A 10,057-nucleotide genomic window follows, 5' to 3' on the forward strand; every position below is an offset into this window, starting at 1 on the left:
TTTGCTCAGGTGTAAACGCATTAAAAACTTTCAAACTTCGGTGAAAATGGGAGTCACATCGATTTTGGAGTGGCGCCATTACATGCATTAGGGAAACTAAAACTGTTTTTTTTTTCATTTGCAGTGGATTTAGATTATGCCAACTATATTTCCCTCACTGTGTTTCTTGCGTATATATAAAGCAAGAATGCCGTCGTAAGAAGAGTTTGAAAGAATATAAATTTTGATTCAGAAATCTTCCCTCGGGTTAACACAAATGAATTGGCGGAAATAATATTATAATAGTATTATAATATAAAAACTAATATTACCTCTCAATAATGCAGCAATCGCTCGGTATATTTCTACAGCCATTCATATACAAAACCTTTATAACCCAGAGGCAAATAAACTTGAATTCTCCCTATAGTATAGCTGAAATCTCGAAGCATCCTATAAAATCCCCTACAGGGTTGAGGTAGACCACCGGGCTTGTTTGCAGTCGCTTGATTAGCCTCAAACTTATCAAGTGGTCTGCTTCGTGTGCGCATTTTTCTTGTTCGTAAGTAAACCAACTTATTACTAAATGTTTTTCAAAAAGTTGTCAAAGTTGACGAAGTCGCTTATTACGGGGAAGTTGAATTTTAAAAGAGTTTTTTCAAGTGTAAATACAACAAAAGCTTTCAAACTTCGGTGAAAAATTGGAGTCGCATCGATTTTGGAGAGGCGCCATTACATGCATTTGGGAAACTGGAATACAATTAAAAAATTGCAGTAAAATAACTCAAATATATGTATAATATATAATAGTTGGTGTCACATTGTAAATTAACCCCTGTCTAAGCATATTGGAGCATGCTCTCGTGTCGCTTTATATCAGTGCCTGGTCTGAGACAAATATAACTTTTCCGCGAGTCAAAATACCATGTAAATTTACCATTTTGAAAATTTTTTAAAGTGTCATTTGAGGTTCAATGATCATTTTAAAGTTTTTTCGCCGAGTTCAAATCACCAAAACATCCCGATAAAATATTGATTAACTGCGTCCGCAGTCAACTTATTCGTAAACATTAATTCACCATCAAGAAACGATTGGTGCATGATGATTGTAAATTACCGGACCAGCGGGACGGATTAGATCGCAAAGGTGCGTTACAACATTGCTTTAAACAAGGCTCTAAAACAGCGGATTTCAATCATTTTGGTAGGGCGGAACCCCTAATGTAACATTCCAGGGGCTCGATTTACCACAGTACTTTAGTTTAATTGTCTTCTGATGTCTGAATTGTAAAAACTAATGTACATAAAAGCAAACCAAATACTGGAAAAACAAATGATTAGTAGTAAGTTAATAGTAGTAAATAATAGTGGCAAACCTAGTTTGAATATACTCAAAAAATGTACATATTATCATATAAACTCTCATATTTGAATATATACCTCGGGAAATCCGGGTTAAAACCACTGATCTAAGAAGCAGTCATTGACATGGCTTATATATAATATAAAGCTACTTTGCATTGGAAGTAAGAGGAGTGCCGGAATCTTTCCACCGCGGCACACATGAACGGACTAAAACTATTCACTTCAGAATTACGCACTTTTTATGCTCTTCGAAATAAAGTATATTTAGTCTATGAAATGAGCCCATTTTAATCTGTACCCGACGGATAAGCTACCTCATTTTTATACTCTTGGTGAGATGGTGAACATGGAGTTTGCGGTTCGGTGTCTACCGTGGGAGATGTAGGTCCACAGTGAGCCTGGCAAATGAAAAGTTTCGCTAAGGGAACGAAATAAATAAGATTCAAATCGGTCAAATTTTCAGAATTATTAATAAGAAAATATTCTTAAGATTTATAAGTACCTACTTAACGAGCGGCCAAACAGCGGCACCAGATATACCGTTTTCTTCTGTTCGTCTCTCTGAGCAAACTTACCTCCTACCGCTCACATATTCGGATATCTATAATCTTGTCTGGTATTATAACAATTAACAACAGCAACAAAATGTCTACGTGGGAGTTGATGTTGGGCTGCATTCATAAAATGCATTTGGCTGTTTTTCACAAAAGAAAAGATGAGAGGTTTAAGAAAAGATGAAAGATCATAGGTTGGTTATAATCACAACATTCATAACTATTTTCTTGTCGGACACGAAAAGTACATATGAAGAAATTATTATTGTTGTTATTGTGAAAAATTGATCTTGTTTGTTACTATTGAGCATTTGTCAGAAATTGTATATGGAAGAAAATGCTATAAGGGTATTTCTTTACCGTTTTTTTTCGAACCCTACGAGATCTAATATTTCATCCCAAATTTTGGTGTTCCATTCTAACTCAACCCTTTTATTTGACATATGGGAACACCTAACTTTAGACTTTCGTTTCTATATATTTGTACACCACTCTCTTGTTGGACACGTAGTGAACATAGCGATCGTTTCAATAATATGTTGTTGTTCTTGTTCTTTGACGCGTTTTTAAAAAGTCGCTTTTCTCTTTGATTACTGGACCAATTGCTTTGAAATTTTCAGTAGTTGAAGATGAAATTTTTTTCTAGAAGGCTATTATATTTATTTATTTCTAAATTGTGTATCAATTCTATGAAATTTGATATTTCGTCCAAAATTTCTCTGTATTTTTTTTATCCATGGGAACACGGATTTTAATCCGCGTGATGACTGGCTGTATGTTTTGATTTTGCAAAATTACTGCTACTGAAAATCTAGAATTTTCTTGAGGGTACCGGACCCGGCAAGGACTGATTCGCTCTCGCCTACGTGGGCATATATTTGGGCGTTGCTCTCTTGTTTTTGTGCTTGGTTTAAATATAAAAAATTAAACATTATCCTATATATATCCTAAAATTAAATATATTATCCTAGTTTTGATTGAAATCAGATTTAATTCAGGTTTGATATGGCCTAACAAGCTACTCGAAGGATGAGAATTTCTGAAAAACTTCCGCTTTGAGGTGAGCGAGGGTCACGTTTTGCACTTCTGTTTCTTGGTAATTAAATCTCTTGGCCTGCATTTCAATTCATATTTAGTTAGTTGAGTGAATGTTGTCACACTGTCAATCACCTCGCTGAAGTCTTCAAGACTAGCAGGCCCATGTTCTTATTAGCGCGACATGATTGCTGCGCTTAACGTTATAGCAATGTAAGAACCATACTGTACCACCAGCATTTCTAAATTGTCGTTTACATTGTTTAAATGACTACTGTGGCAAACTTGTCTATCATTCATGGATTATAAGTTGGGAATCGGGTCACGGCACATTACCACAACAGCATTTAACTCCGTCATTTATCTCAATCAACTTAGTATCGTGCGCAGAGTATTAGACCGTTTGATTGTTGCGTTGCTGTTTGAAGGTAGAAGCACAAGCGAAGCAACGCTCAAACAATGGTCGCCATCTTGTGCATATTGTTCTCGGCCATCTAACACGGCGCCTTATGAGAATTTCGCACACAAGTATTAAAACATACCTATTATTTTCACTGATATTTTAGGTAGAAGGATATCGGAAGTCGCGTATTGAAGGACAATCTCAGCCGAACATATTGATATCATGTTATGTTTGCCAAATTACATTTATTTTACAATAAATTGTCTTCGAAGACAAGTATACTGGTGCCGAGTTGGTTCCGAAGTAAGTCCATTCTTTTCGCTATAATTGACCATTTGACAATGGCGTTCCTTATGATGTCACATATTGAAAGTTGTATTTATTCGGCGAAATTACCGGCCGATTCAACTTCGCTTCAATGGCTGTTTCTTCTTCCAGGTTAACATTTTTTGTCTGTCAAGCTCCATAATGCCCGACTGCCCATCTCCGAGCTGTGATAGTAGAACAAATGACATTGCACGATTGTTGCGACGGGATTGTTCAGTGTCGAGTCAGTGTATCACTATTGCAACAGTTTGACTTAACCGGAATACCGGTAGGTGCTCGCCACTAATACAGTCTGATAATACTGTAATAATTAGTTCAGAAGATCCAGTGTGCTGCAAAGACACACAAATAGGTTCGAAGTTCACGATGCAAACGAAGAGACTTTATTAAAATGATGTAAAATCCACGCTTAAGGCAGATAAAATAAGAACGACAAAATACGGTTCCCATCCAGCGACAGCAGAGGCAAGAAGAGGCTGACACTGCGAATCCGCAGCACATTTCACATATGCAGTGGTGGTCGGAGTCGAGTAACTGAATCTAACTATTGGGCGAATTAGGGCTCAGACTCCACACACCAATGCATATGCAATAACCAGACAAGAAATATGGATAAAATAATAAACAATAAAAAAATAGTACAACTCCAGTCTCGCCACACTATAAAGTCTTTAAAAAATGACCAAGATGGTGCTACGTTGTGTTCGTGGCCGAATTTATTAACACAATAGATAGATTTTTTTTACTTCAAATTGCGTTATATATTTAAATAGATTATAGCTTAAAGTTCAAAATATGTCATTCGAATTCATTCTAGCCCCTATAACAACTGACTTATTCGATTCGGTACAACAACACAACGGAAATTCTCCATAATACTTCATTGTTCAGTGTTTCCCAAATATGGCACAGGATGGCGTTTATGGACTTGCTCAACATTAGGCAAGTTGGTCGTTGGGCAGAGCTGAAGACTTTCCAATAGACTTACACTGACCAATCTAGCAAATCCTTTCAAATACCGCGTTTTGCCCCTTATTGCTCGTCACTCCTCGTCATACATTGACACAATGCAGAGTGAATTTTGAGGTGTTAAATCAGGGGTGTGCAACATTTTTTATCGGGGGACCATATAATCAACTCCGGACATGCAACTGGGCCACACAAATAATTTACTAAGAAAAGTGATAGACACATGTATAAATAGTTATGAATGTAAAGTTAACAAATTCCGCAAATTTTGTTGTTTTGCACGTCCCTTCGTACATGTTGTCCTGTAGACCAGGGGTCGGCAGTCTTTTGCCGCTCGCGGGCCAAACTTAAAGGTTGAAAGTCATCGGCAGGCCGCACATGATTTTAGAAAGTTAAAAACCGAACGAATGGCCGATGAATCACATTTTTTCACACAGATCAGAAGTTAAATTTTAAGCAGAGCGCGACGAAGAATATAATCGTCAAAACAGCTGTTTCTTACTATAGTTTAACTTACTATTATTTTAACGTTTTTTATGACGGAATTTTATTCCAATGGAAATCCCATGGGATGGGACAGGCATAATTTCGATGGGATGGGAATGGGACAGAAAAATATATCCTATGGACAAGCCTGTCGGAAATATAATGCAAATGCAATTCTGATAGCAAGTATTCCAATTTCGCCTATAAGTGGTAGTCTTTTCAGTGGATAGATGATACTAATTATAATTTTCCATAAATGATGACATAACCAAAGGCTACCTGGATAACACTGATCACAGATTAAAATTTCGACAAAAAGCAGGAGTTCGCACTGTGAATGCACAACAACCCGCAGTTCTCTTGTATACTGGCCGAATTAATATGCAAATGCGACACGGATATCGCCGATTATATCTAAAGAGATCAACTCAGTTCAATGATTTTGAATATAATCGATTACTATTCATTGATAGAAAATCGGTGTGAGCGGTTTAATCGGATTGGGATCCGGCTCCTCTGTGGGGTTTCATTCATCAGGTTCACCATCGACCGCAACAAATAGATTTCGATTCAATTAGTGGCGGTCTGAGACAAAGTAGATTTAATCCTATCAAGTACTTTCATTCATATGTGTAATTAGTTACGGATTTATTAATTACGCCATAATCAGTTCCAGTTTTACGGCAACAAGTGTTTAATAAACAATGATTTTGAGAATTATCAAAGTATTTCAGAATTGCAGATGTGGTTTCCAGCGCGTTTGAGAGCTGAGCACATAGTGTGGTGATGGCCCCATCGTATCCATCTTTTAGCTTTACTTTTGATTGCCTCAAAAGAAACTCCAATTCGCTTCTCTTTTTTTGTCATTTATTTCTTTCATATAGTGGCTTGATATATTCAAAAACAGAAACAACGATTTGGGCGAAGACCGCGAAGGGCCAAAAACTGTGACGCGTCCCAAACTGCTCCAGTGCAAAAAAAGCAAACCAAGTGACATGCGCCGAAATATATTGGTATTGTCTACATTGCATGCCTGACAATACTGTGCAATACAATTTGTAATTAGGGAATGCTATTTTTAATTAAACTCACACGAATAGATATAATTGCAATCAGCACTGCTATAAAAATGAAATAAGTCACTTAGCAGTCGCCAATGCCAATTAGCGAATTTGGTCTAATTATGCCGATGTCATAGGTTAAAGACTGTTGATGCTCTGAATTGTAAGAATTCTGTCCATCCATTCATCCTTTATGCTGGAGATACTGCAAAAAATACGAAGCATGGTCATATTGTCCTACTATGTAAACGTACATAACATGCCCCATGGTTCTGTTCGATTAGTGCAAGTCCATCAGACAAGTGTTGGCTGTAATATATGAATGATATATCTTAAGCACCTGCCCAGCGGTTTTCAACCAGGTCTTCGCCAGCAGTGGCGTAGCCAGGGGGTGGTTTTGCGGGTCAACCCCCCAAACCCTTTTTTGTATTGTGAAAAAATTGAAATCATTTTTCTCTGTCATATATAGAATTTTTCCGTAGCCCAAAATGCTTTTTAGACCCCCAAGATTAATAAAAACACGCGTATTCCAGCGTTGGATCGGATCCGCTAACGGTTCCGATCTAACTTGAAAATAAAAATTTCAGAACCCCCCTCCCCCCCCCCCCCATCTTTGAAAAATTCTCTTACGTCCCTGTTCGCCAGTATAGTCCAAGGGGTTCCGCTAGTATCCATTCAAGTTCGAGAGTCTATATTATTCTATGTATATTTTTTGAATATATTCTGATATACGGGTATATATAAAATAATCATATAATAAATGTATAAGTATAAGTTTATTTCGACTCCATAATCAGCAATGGACGATAAAAAATAGATAAAAACAAAAGTAAAAGTAACTGATTATAGAATCGGGAAAGCGAACAAAACCTAGAGTAAGGTTTGAAACGTACAGATTTTAGATGGAAAGGTATTGATAAAAGAAGTAGTACGTGTTCGCTCACCCAAAAGTAAAAAAAAACTAATTAAGGCACGCACGCACACACACACACACAATCATCGAGACATGATACTGTCGGAAGCGAAAAAAGCGAGACTTGAAAGTATGTATCATTAGCGTTCCATAAAAGACAGGGGTGCCGCGTGTAAGGTGTAGCAAATATACATATGATTAAGTACGCAGAGGTTTCTCTAACCTCTGGATTGTTTATTGAGATTCCGCACCACCAAAAGGTCGGAAACTACCGTTTCTTACATTACGCATATCGGGCATTGCAAACCCGGTTGGCCTGCATTTGATCCCGTTAACGCTTAGCCCTGTCAAAGACATTGAGCGCCTTAATTTGAAATATGGATTATCTGATGAACAGTAAAATCACAAGTCAAGTCCAGAATCACGATTTACCCAGCTATTAATGTCAAACCAGGACACTCTGTTAGATCGATCGCAGGACGTGATCAAAGAAAGCTCAATCGATATCATGCAGGCCGGGGTAATATGAGTTACTGGTATCGATTACTGAATCAGAGATTAAACGCAATCGTGAAACACTGCTATGCTTGGTGTTGCATGTTAAAGAACTCTTCCCTCCTTTCCCTATGACATCACAAAATACGTAAAACAGATGTGATTATGATGTAATAGAAATGCATTTCCTTAAGTATCGGTCCAATTTATATTAAACAATCACACGAATTCATCAGCGCTAAGGCGTAAGTGATGCTACCAACGGCAAAGAGTCGACAGTAAATGGTAGAAAAATGGCACAGTATTTCAACGAAATGTAACAGTAGAATGAAACAAAAATACATTTTCACTCGTATCCTCAATACAGCTTTTTTATGTTTCGCCGTTTCAGTCAAAGCTCCCAAGTTTCTACTTTGCGTCCAGCCGCATCATTTGCCCAAGTGAGATAAGTTATTTATGGTTTCGTTGCTAAAATATTCCTTCTGCTAACCATAGTGTGCTAATTCACATCGACGTCTTATTCATGGTTATTACAATGCATCATGTTGTCGCAATAACGTATATTCACCATTGAACTTGCTGATGTTTTTCCACAGCAGTAATCGTCAAAGTCTAATAACATAATCAGTATCTAAGCTGCATTTCTAGTTCAATTGCATATTAAAAATAGAGATTTAGCTATTTAATTTCTTTGAAAAACGGGTCGTTATTGATCAGCTCGTGTTTATAAGCGGCAAAATAAAGCATTCATCATCAGTTGCGATGTATGCGAGCAAAACGGTGGCGAGTTGAGGCTTTTCATGTTTGGTAAACAAGAATTTTGTTGGCGATGTGAAACGCTGGGCAGTTTGAAGATCCAGTCTTATTAATTAATAGTGTGAAATATCAATTTCAATATTCTGTCGTAACGGTTTATATTCATTAGTTTTGTACTAAATAGTACAGTGGTTTTTACCTTTTTTGCGCTCATTATCATTCTGACAAGATTAACCTTAATCTTCATGATGGTACCTATTTATTAAAAAACGATCTACTTCGTTATATTTATTTACTGCAACAGCCTTTTTTTGATTGGCAACTAGATGTTAGAGTAGTAGATAATGCACAATGAATATCGTATTAGATGCAGATTTGATTTTTATTTCATTCTGGAATTTATTTGCTCTTAAAAGACAAGGCATATCGTTCGAACTTCGGTCGAAATTTTTGTTAATCACTAAATGAAGAAATCAAGGGCTCAATAATTTGACGAACCTAAACGCTGTTAACCCGATAGTTTTTTTTATTGGGTATGCATAAGGTCAAAGAGTCAAATATGCAATATCGTATAGGATCTATTAGTCGGGGTTACATGAGGCTAACTATCTTTCTTTGCTTTATGCTTTTTGCGCAAGTATGCGTTTAATTCAAGAAAACTATAGAATTGAGTTTCACGAATTTTTCGTTTTTGATGTGTAGTGTGTGAAAGTGAGCAGTCTTAAGAATCCGCAAAAACGATAAGTGTTTGTACGATGGCGTGAATGGTTTCATAATAAATATGCAATTAATTAATTTAGCATGTTGTCGTACCGGAAAGATTCCGGTACTCCAAAATTTAATCAAGGCGTATTTGACTGGTTACCTAATGCTTCGTTGGGGCCCCAGCAATAAGAAGGCAGTATTTTGAGAAAATGGGTAAAATATATGTTTATTTTTAGCCTCCTGTAACTTTTTATTAAAATACTTTGGTGAAAACCGCTACCAACTTGGATTGAAAAACCAATTTAAAAAGCATTTGTAATATTTCAAACTAATTTTTGTTTCAAAATTTCAGCATTTGCCCGAATGTCTCGAAACCCTCGTAATTACCTCAATTTACTTATTTTATTATAAAATAAGATTCTAATAAAGTTACAGGTACTATCCAATCTGATTCAGTGAGTTCAGGCAGTAACATGATACAATAATAACAGAGCCTAGTTAATATACTAGCCCAAATAAGTTTGCATCTGAATTCACCTCAACGCTCGCCTCTATCGGAAAAAAATCCGATTAATCAAAACTTAACCAAAGCGGTTGATGGCTAACATAGGCTTTGTTTGCGACACAGTAATAGACTCCCTTAAATGAAGTTGCAATTTCAAAATTGCGACGAAATTTTAGATTTTCTAAATTTGCCAAATTATATCGTTACATGCCTGAACTGCAGCCGAGCGTATAATTATAATAACAGGGCATGTAAGTCAGCCGAGGAAAAAATGGGCAATAATGCGAAACGCACAGCTCCGTAAAACTCAGATTCTGCTAGGCGATTTTCTGTCTTGAGTTGCTACAATAACAACGGATAACATTTTCCAAGTATAACTGGAACCTCTGCGATGTATAAGGAAATCCCAATTTGTTGGGTATTATATAAATATTACCACTTTTAGATAATAATAAGTATTGACAGACTGTCACAGTAAAATCACCGATATTTATAAGTAAAATA

The sequence above is a fragment of the Styela clava genome, chromosome 4 (genome assembly GCF_964204865.1).
Source record: "Styela clava chromosome 4, kaStyClav1.hap1.2, whole genome shotgun sequence".
Taxonomy (NCBI): domain Eukaryota; kingdom Metazoa; phylum Chordata; class Ascidiacea; order Stolidobranchia; family Styelidae; genus Styela; species Styela clava.